Below are 10,017 nucleotides of genomic sequence, written 5' to 3' on the forward strand. Positions count from 1 at the left end.
CACAGTCAGTTATTCATCTTTAAAGAAAGTGCTGCATTTGTTAGGTTGGATAGAAGACAGGAAGCCTCAAGCTCAAGAAGATGAGATTATTTATTAGCTTAGGCTAATGTCCATGGGACATAATTCCAACTTGTAATATTTTTGATTATGTTATGTAATTTCTCTTTTGAAATTTGATGTGTATTTTGGCTAAGTGTATGTAACCTTAGAAGTGTTTTGGTACAGCCGAGGTGTTTCAATCTAGGGGGAGACTGTTGGGATGAGGAAAAGACATAATGAAGATTGGAATCTTCTCAACCTCTCTGAAAATGGCTTAAGTATGGAAACCGAGCACACTTAGGCCTCCCAACAAGCTTTTACTTAATCTAGCAAGGTATTTCTTTCGGGCAATGTTATCTTCTTAAAGTCTTCTTAAGTGTAATTTCAAGCACACTTCACTTTGTCTAGCAAGGTTGATCTTCAAGTCAATCAAGGTTTGTTTTTGAGCAAACCCTTGGCTAAACCAAGCTGATACCAAGTCCTTTGGAAGATCTAGCAAGGTTTATTCTTAATAAAGAGTGATCCCAGCAAGCTTGAAGGAAGTTGACAAAGAAATATACTAAGGACTTCTTCTAGCAAGGTTCAACTCCGAGCAAGCTACTGTGCTACCAGCACAAGCTACAGTGTTACCAGCACACTTTGGGTTGCTCAATAAGTTAAAGTTAACAAAGAGTTTAAAGGATTTCTAAAGAAAAAGTTTGCTCATAGGACTATATCGAGCAAAGTTTGATATGGTCAAGAAGATTGAAGTCTGCTAGATAAATATTTTCTAAGGAAAATATCCTAAGTAAAGTCTACTCAGAGTACTGTTCCCCAGCACAGTTTATGGTTACCAGGTTTGCTCGAAGAAGACAAAAGCTGCAAAGCTTGCTTGAAGACCTGTTTACACTTAGAATCTTTTGTATTTGATTGAATATGTAATGTTATTATCATTAGGGTTTCTAGAATGAATGTCAGGTGTCAGAGCAGGCCTATAAAAGGAATAATTTAGGGCACGCCTATGACACACGACACCTAGACGGCTAGACCTTACACCTGATTGTGATTTTGACGGCTGACATATTGTTGTACGGAAATCTGGCCAAAATCCAAACATTCCATTCTGAAACCCTAATTGATTTCTGATTATTTCTGACATTATATTAATGAAAATCTTTTGAGTTACATTGTGTGTTTGTTACCTTTGTGTCTTGTAAGCAACATTTAGTGTGTTAGTGTTTCCGCCATTAATACTCTATTGTTCTTTCATAAATTAGCAAGTTGTTAACCTTCTTGTTGACACTTAATGTGTGGGTTACAACATAGTGATTGAGCGATATAATTGGGACCAACAAAAAGTATTGTTTTATATGTGCAATCTTAATAAAACTTTTTACATGAAAATTGTTGATGAAAAGTGTTGTTTTATATGTAATAAATTGAAAAGTATTGTTTTACATTGAAAGTAAAAAAGAAAAGTGTTGTTTTACATATAAATATTATTTAAAGTATTTTTGTACATTTAATATGTTAATAAAAATTTTCTAAATTGCATGTAAAGTTTTAATGAAATATGTTGTCTTACATGTAATTTTTAATAAAACTAATTATCTTACATGTAAATATTACTGTAAATTGTTGTTTTACATCTAATGTGAATGAAAATTAAATTTACATATAAAAATTTAATGAAAATTGTTATTCTAAATGTATATATTTAATGAAAATTTATTAATTTTCATGTTAACATTTAATAAAACATGTTTCAAATGTAAAATCTTAATGACAATTGGTTTTAAACATGTAAAACTTTATTGAAACTTATTTAAAATGCAAAATATTAATGAACAGCGTGTTTTACATGTAAAAGCTTAATGAAAAGTGTCATTTGCATATAAATATTAATGAAATTTTTTGCTTTGCATGTAAATTTTTAATGAATATTGATGGTATACATTTAAAATGTTATCGAAAAGTGTTGGTTTACATGTAATATGTTATTGAAAAATGTTGTTTTACATATAAAATGTTAATAGAAATTATCTTATACACATGTAAAATGTTAATGAAGTGTATTGTGTTACATGTAAAATATTAATAGAAGTTGTATGATTTACATGTTAAATATTAATGAAAATTGTTGCTTAACATTAAGTAAAACTTAAAAATATTGTTGTACGTGTAAAACACTAATAAAAATGTTGTTTTACATCTAAAATTTTAATTAAAAATGTCGTTTCGCATGTAAAACTTTAATGAGAAGTGTCATTTTTCATTTAAAATGTTATTAAAAGGTGTTGTTTAACATGTAAAATGTTAATGGAAATTATTTAATTTGTGTGTAAAATTTTCATTAATTAAAGTTGGTTAACGTAGTTAGCTCCATTATTTTTGTTCTAAAAAAAATATTCTGGCGTTTGCGTGCAAAAATATACAAAAATAATAATATTCACCTTTTGTGTATTTACAGCGTTTCGTTCATCATATCGACCACCTTTTTTAATTCAATCTCGTTGTTTATGCCCACATCAGACTTTTTCTCCGTCTCTCCAATGTTCTTTTCACTTTCTTTCATCCATTTCTTCACCTTTGTTTGTAATAACGAGGCAACAAAGAAGCACACTGAAAACACATAATTGTCTTGAATTTTTAAACCTAAATTGAAACACTGAGTTTTGATTAGTAAAAGTTGTGAATTAAATAAAAAACAAATTGTTTTTTCACCAAAATCACTACATTAACCAACTAACTGAAAATAATTTAACCCTCACGCAAGGGATCATAATTTGATACATTACACAAATTGTGATACATTTATACTATCCATATTCATGTTCATGTAGCCACGGTTAACCGTATAACCTCTTATTGATCGAACTTGGACCACCCATTTAGTTCACTACTTGGTGGTGTACACCATATGTGCCATAACCTCCATATTTTGCATCATACATGTCACACCTCAACCTACGGCGGAAATGCCGGGGCGTGAACTGATTGTCACAGCTCTCAAGGTTACTATTATGCAACACTATAAGTTTCAATATCTATTTAATAATTTCAAATAAAACGAATATTCATTACAATATACCAAAAACAAATAAAACATCAAACAAATATAAAATCATAATTAATGTTGTCTCATTTAATTTCTTCTAGCATAAATCCTTAAGTGATCTTCTAACTTCAATTACTTCACATCATACGATGACCTGCATATGCGTTGAAAATAAAATAGTTTTGTCAGCACAAGGTTGAGTGAGCAACACACCAGTTTAAATGTACATATAGTATATATAAAAATAAGTAATTGCAACAAGTCATATGAGAATAACAAATTAACCAAATGAGCAAGTATAATTGACATGTCGAGAAGCACAAAGGCTATAACGACTGTTGTATGATCATACTATTCTGAGATTATGTTGGACCTCTCCGAATGCAGTTCACGTAAAGCATATAAGCACATAAATAAGTAAGGCATAAATTGTTAACGCATAAGACACTAATTGCAGTTTTGTGTATAAGTATATATGAGAAATACAATTTACGCATAAGTCCCCAAAACGTAAGAAAACGAGTAAAAATATGGGGAATGTGGTACTCACCATAGCAAAAGAATAATTGCGTTAAGAGTAGTAAGAGGATATACGTCACGCTCGAGATGTATCAACGGGAAAATCACTAAGTAGTATAATCGAGAAATATTATGAGTTACAAATGGTCCAACCAAATTAAAGGGTATTTGAGACGGAAAAACGAGAGTTTAAACAATTTGTATAATCGTTTAATTTATAAAGATTACATAAATAAAATAAACCATTTTCATTAAGAATATTATTATTTTTTATATATATATTTTTATTTATATATTAGTAAATATTTGTTTATGTAAAGAATACATTTGCGTTATTATAAATAGAGGTTTCTTTTGAAGTTAAAATAACAATTAAATAATTACTAGATAAGTATATAACATCTTTTATAAAATACCTAATATTATATATTTTTAAACACTTTATTATAAAAACCCTTGTCGATTTTATATATATATATATGGTAAGGATCCTAAAAGAATCAATTGAAAATTAAAAATTTTGAGAACCATTTTGGACCAATAGAAAAACCTCTAGAAAAAATATTTAAAAAAATTATAAAACAAAAAAATAACAAAAATTTTTAAAAGGTAAAAAAATCAAAATTCTTATATTTCATTCCGATTTCATAAAAAAAACTTCGTATTATACACATGTGTATAATTTCATTTAAACTCTAGTTACGTAATGTACACATATGTACATTATCATTTACCTTAAATTGTACATATGTGTATAAAAAACATGTATAAAATTAAATAAATAAGTATTATACATATGTGTATAATTTTGTTAAACCGATATTTTTTTTATTAATTTTTTTTATTTTTTTTAAGAAGAGTGTTTTTGTAGTCTAAAATGGTTCTCAAAGTTCTCAATTTCAAAATAGTTCTCACATGATCCTAATCTTATATATATATTTTCTCACATGATCCTAATCTTATATATATATATATATATATATATATATATATATATATATATATATATACTAGTAAAATTGCCCGCGGCGGGGACGTAACGGGAATTCAGTTGGTATTTTTCGGTTTGTTATGGTACCCGCATTTGCTATATTTAAATTTAGTCTTTCCAGCAACCACTAATTTCTTCAATATTGTAAAAGACATAGTTTTTTTTTAGTTTTTTTTTTTGAAGTATGTATGATCACTCAAAAATGTAAAAAAAATATATGAACCTAAATACGTTGCAATCATCAAACAAGTACCACTGTTTGACCCAAATTGATGTTTTTTGTTTAACCAAAATTGATGTGCTTTTAAAAAGGCTCGTTTTGACCTGAACTAATTTTACTTCGAACCAATATTGTGTGATTGACCCGACCCATTCTGAGCGGAATCAGTCTGATTTTTTTAACATGACACGTTTAGACCCAACGATGACAAAAAGTTAATGGAAATAACTTGATCGTTGGACCCAAACTCAATCATAAACAAACCAAGTTGAGGATCAACATGATGGTTGATAAAGAATGGACATGAAATAACACAAAAAACAAACATTAATGAAGAGATAACACAAAAAACTGCTAGAACTTCAAAAACTAAGCATATCCAAACACCATCTCATGTAACACATTTTGTTACCGTTGATTATTTGATTGTGAATGTTCAGCAATTTCAAAAGTGTATCCAAGCATTCGTTGGTGATTCATATTAGTCTTTTTTTGGAAAAAAAAAATAGCATAAAAGATACCTCTATAGATAATTCTGGTTGTAGCAGCAACATCAACACTAAAGTTTTGCTCAAACCATTCCCTTAGTCCTGCATGTACATTCTTGTTAGAGATGCAACAATATATAGCAGTATACGTACTAATTAACTATTAAACCATATGTTTTTTTTTCCAAATGGTATTGTTAGACAATTTTAGGCCCAGTTTGTATGTATCCTTGTGGATATAATTAAGAATTTGTCAAATTGTTCATATTGTAATAAAATATCACATGCTAGTATAACGTGTAACATACAATGAGTTTGACCAAAGTCCAGTCAAGAAACTTGTATGAAGGTATCCAGGATCGAGCCATGATCAAACTTTAATCAATCCGTCATCAAAGCACTTTAAAAGCGATTAAACAAATGAGAAGTAGTAAAAACACAAATTTGGATTAAAGACCTATAATATACTGAATCCAATCCCCTATTGAAATAAGCTCAAGCTATAACTCAAGGTCTCTTTACACTTCTATAAAATTCTCTAAATCCTAAAAAACGATGAATCCATCTGGTTCAATCACGCATGGCAGTTTACCGGTTCATCTGGAAATTGCCTTTAACCGGCCGGTTAATTCAGAAATGCTCTAAAGATAATAAATCGTAGTGCCTCTTCGTTCGAGTCCCGATTCAAACGGTCGGACCGGCCAATGTTGTTTGGTTTTAAAAACATTGAATACAACTCAGTGTGATGCAACTTTGCAAATAAAGCAATTTAGAATGCTATAGGAATTTGATTATATTTTGGAGTGAATTTTAAATTGTTTCATTCATTCTCTTGTTAGCCAAAAGGTCTCATTTTTATATAAATTGGGTTAAACTACTCCTGCTAATTGCCATGCTCATAATGTCATATCATTCACAAAATTTTTCCAACCATTCATCACTTGGACACATGCACATATTTAGATAATATATTCACTTTTAAAAGTAGATTTTATAGATCATGTAAGCTACCATTTAGATACAAATTGTTGGGTTTCTTTGTTCGACTTTGACGATTTATCATCTTAACAGCTAAACCCGGTTTTGAACTTGAAATATGTTGTTAAAGTGTATGTATTATACTCATAAACCAAATATATCATTAAACATTTGGTAGTGCAGATTAATGATTTTGAAAAAAATCAGTGTAAACTGTCATGCCAGACAGTCCAACCGACCCATCCAACCCGACTGGTTTTTTTCGTCATTCTCCAAAATCATAATTTAGTTGTTTTGAAAACCCAGCCGAAACCAAACACATGTATAGCTCTAAAAGAAATTTAAACATTTCTTCTATTAATGAAAGAAAACAAGCCAAAAAAGTAAAGTCTAAGATCAAAAGAGGTAAAAGCAACCCTGTATCAACCAAATACTTATTTCTTTAATGACTATAAAGATGGTCTTTGAGAATCATTCAAATTACAAAACTGATACTGTTTTCGCTCACTTTTAAATTAAAAAACAACATTTTTGTTTATTCTTTGGTTGTTATTCTTGCATTCGAAAAACTAATTTGCCTAGACAACACACACATGCCATTCCATTAGTTGACTCCATAGACCAACTTTTCTTGGTTGCTTGTGTAATTATTCAACTACTTTGGTTTGAACCATAACTTGATTTCATCCTTGGCGGTTTCTGGACTGTCACTTCCATGGATGATGTTCCTACAAACCACAATATAGCGATCATCAACTCATCATACTACAAGTCACGTAACATTTTGACTTATATCAAATTAAAACTCATGTATTTTGTAAAATAACTGTTATAAATGGGCAAATAGTTTGTGGATCTGTTTGTACCTTCCTACAACAACAGCCAAATCACCCCTGTTGTTCCTGGTTCTGTTTTTGTGGATCAGTGGCTCCAATAAATTTACGTCCGTATTTAATCACGCCTTCTCCTTCCAAAACATGCATTAATGATTGATCAAAATAAGGGATTTCGATGCATATATAAGAAATATATATAATTTGTTTTAACTAATTACCATGGCAAGAACAGGACCAGAGCTAAGGAAGTCACAAAGCCCATAAAAAATGTTCTTTCCTTACTATCATGGTAATGCTTCTGAGCAAAGGATTTTGTAGGGGTTACAAGTTTTATAGCCACAAGTTTGAATCCTTTTCGTTCAAACCGAGCTATGATCTCTGAAATCTGCCAAAAGAAGACGTTTTACTTAATGAAAAACTGTTTAAACTTTAAAATCAAGAAAAGACACAAAAAAGAAACTCTCTTCTTATTTATTGTTGTAACTAAAAAGTCTAAAGTGCATGTAAATAATGGTGGTTAGATTACCAGTCCTCTTTGCACACCATCTAGCTTGATAGCAATGAAAGTGCGCTTCAACAGCACAATAAATAAAAGGTATCATCATCAACTGTGCTTCAAATATATATCAAGAGAAGAGTAAAAGAATGTATAACCTCTGCTGCATATGCTTCTTGATCTTGAAGCATGTATGCTTTTAAGAAATTAAAACAAAACAAATTAAAAGACTTCACAAATGCACAAATGTCCAAAAACAAAAATCAACATCGGGTAATTTGTTCAGATAATAACATTATAGAACATAGTAAAAACCTGCAGCAGGGAGTGCAAATGTTCCAGCAATCCATTTGCTAGATGCGTTTCCAGTATGATCGCGCCCATAAGAAGCAAGAGCTGGCAAGAATCCTATGGATGTAACTGCTGCAGCAGCAGCAAGCGACTATCATTCTACAAATGAAAGAATAATAATATGAAAACCATACATTTTATCAAGATTTTGATAACCGCTAACATGCACTTTCAGAATTCATATAATGTAAATAGCGTAGGCAAAAAAAAATAAATGTTCCTCTAGTTTGAATTAAAACTCCCTTTATGTATCATCTTTACTCGTTTCAACACGGTTGTTTTAGCACCACAAATTACGAAAGTTTTAAAGAAAGTAGCACTACCCACCGAAGGATTCAAATGAAAACTTAAGGAAAAATATAAAAAATAGCCTACTAGACAAGGTGTACTTGCTGGATTCCCAGTTAGAACAAAAGAACCTAAGTGGCTTTCATCCCGCTTCTCCACAACAAGAACTGCAACATCCTATACGGCAAAAATATAAAATAAAAAAAATCAGTAACTAACCACCCACCATCAAAAGGGTACAACTGTACTTTTTTTATAAGTCATAAGTTATTGGCCTGAATATGAATCATCTGAAGCGGGATTGCCGCTATGAACATTTCAATTGGTTTCAACTGCAAAACACCAATTCCACCAATTGCCACTTGAAGAGGTTGGAAAAAGATGATTCGCATATGTTCTTCCTTCATTGACCCGACGGGTTTGCAGCTTAAACTTTAACACTTTGTCTCATAATGTTTTTCTAATAGAAATAACAAAACACTAACAATTGACAAATAGGTAAACTTTAACATTAAACTTTAACACTTTGTCTCATAATGTTTTTCTAATAGAAATAACAAAACACTAACAATTGACAAATAGGTAAACTTTAACATTAAAGGGTATCTAATATGAACCACCAAATATTCTTTTTGAGTGGCAGTTATCTTCAAATCGATATAATCACACAAATTGCATAAAAAAGATGAGGTACAATATGAAACTAATATATCACCTTAAGATGCCAATGCTATGGTACTCAATAGGCCGAGAACTACCCAACCCTAATCGGATGATATTGAGAACCAATTCGGATTGATCTATATCTGAAGCAGGTGTAGAAACTGACATCGACGATCAGTTGACTCCATAACTGTTCAATTCAATTGATTACAATTGAAGTGGCGATCAATAGCGTCGGTAGCCCTAAAATTGAAATTTGAGAATAGCAAATGAAGGAGGGTGATTGTAACGGTTGCAATAAGTTAGGCCGGAGTGAAATTGATTGTAGGCTGAAACGGAATTATTCAAGTGGCTAGCGGTGAACCCTCGTAAATGACGAGTTGCCTGTATGTATTATAATATATATATATATATAAATAAATAAATGCATATATCCATAGAAAGACCTGACAAAGAATCCTTCTTTTGGGAAATGTGCTATATGGAGTTATTTTTATGATTGTTGACGTACTGACTCATGCTCAGGATCCGCTTATGGTGGTTCGGCTTGCTTCTCTGTTGGCATTTCCTAGACCCAAGACCGACTAATATTATAATATCGCAAGCAGAATGGATAGCACAGGTCGGAGGGGAAGAAGAAGGGAATAGTACAAAGGAAGGGGCCCAGGAAGATGTTCAACAACCATCTCCTTTCTGTCCAGAATGCATATATCCATGGTTAAAATAAAAGATTGAAACAAAACGAGTTAATATGTCGGTTTTACAAAATGCCAATTAATTAATGTATGAATAATACCATTTAGTTGATTAAATATATTAATAAACAATTAAATGGATTAATTGTAAAAAGAAACAGAAAAACGGGTCTGGAGGGAGGTTCGAACCCGCGACCTACAGCCCTTAAGGCTTAATCCACACCACCAGACAACCAACTGCTCTGGATGGTAACTTGATTATAGCATAGAAACATAAATATATAAACAAAGTGTGCAAAAACCCGTTTAACATATAAACCCTAAAACCATCAATCGGCCAAATCGTTAAACGATTGGTCGATTAACCATAGGGTTAATGTAGACGACACCTAAACGAGTTGAAACATGTATTATAT

The 10,017-nt window shown here is 31.0% G+C and overlaps 1 pseudogene; it reads right to left on the reverse strand.

The window, feature by feature from the left end:
* Window positions 1-6,694: 6,694 nt before the first annotated feature.
* On the reverse strand, window positions 6,695-9,074 carry LOC143555555 (nucleoside diphosphate kinase 3-like; annotated as a pseudogene).
* Window positions 9,075-10,017: the final 943 nt, after the last annotated feature.

The sequence above is a fragment of the Bidens hawaiensis genome, unplaced genomic scaffold, assembly GCF_021521415.1.
Source record: "Bidens hawaiensis isolate Kalapana, Puna unplaced genomic scaffold, B.hawaiensis_p1.1 tig00018147_1, whole genome shotgun sequence".
Taxonomy (NCBI): Eukaryota; Viridiplantae; Streptophyta; class Magnoliopsida; order Asterales; family Asteraceae; genus Bidens; species Bidens hawaiensis.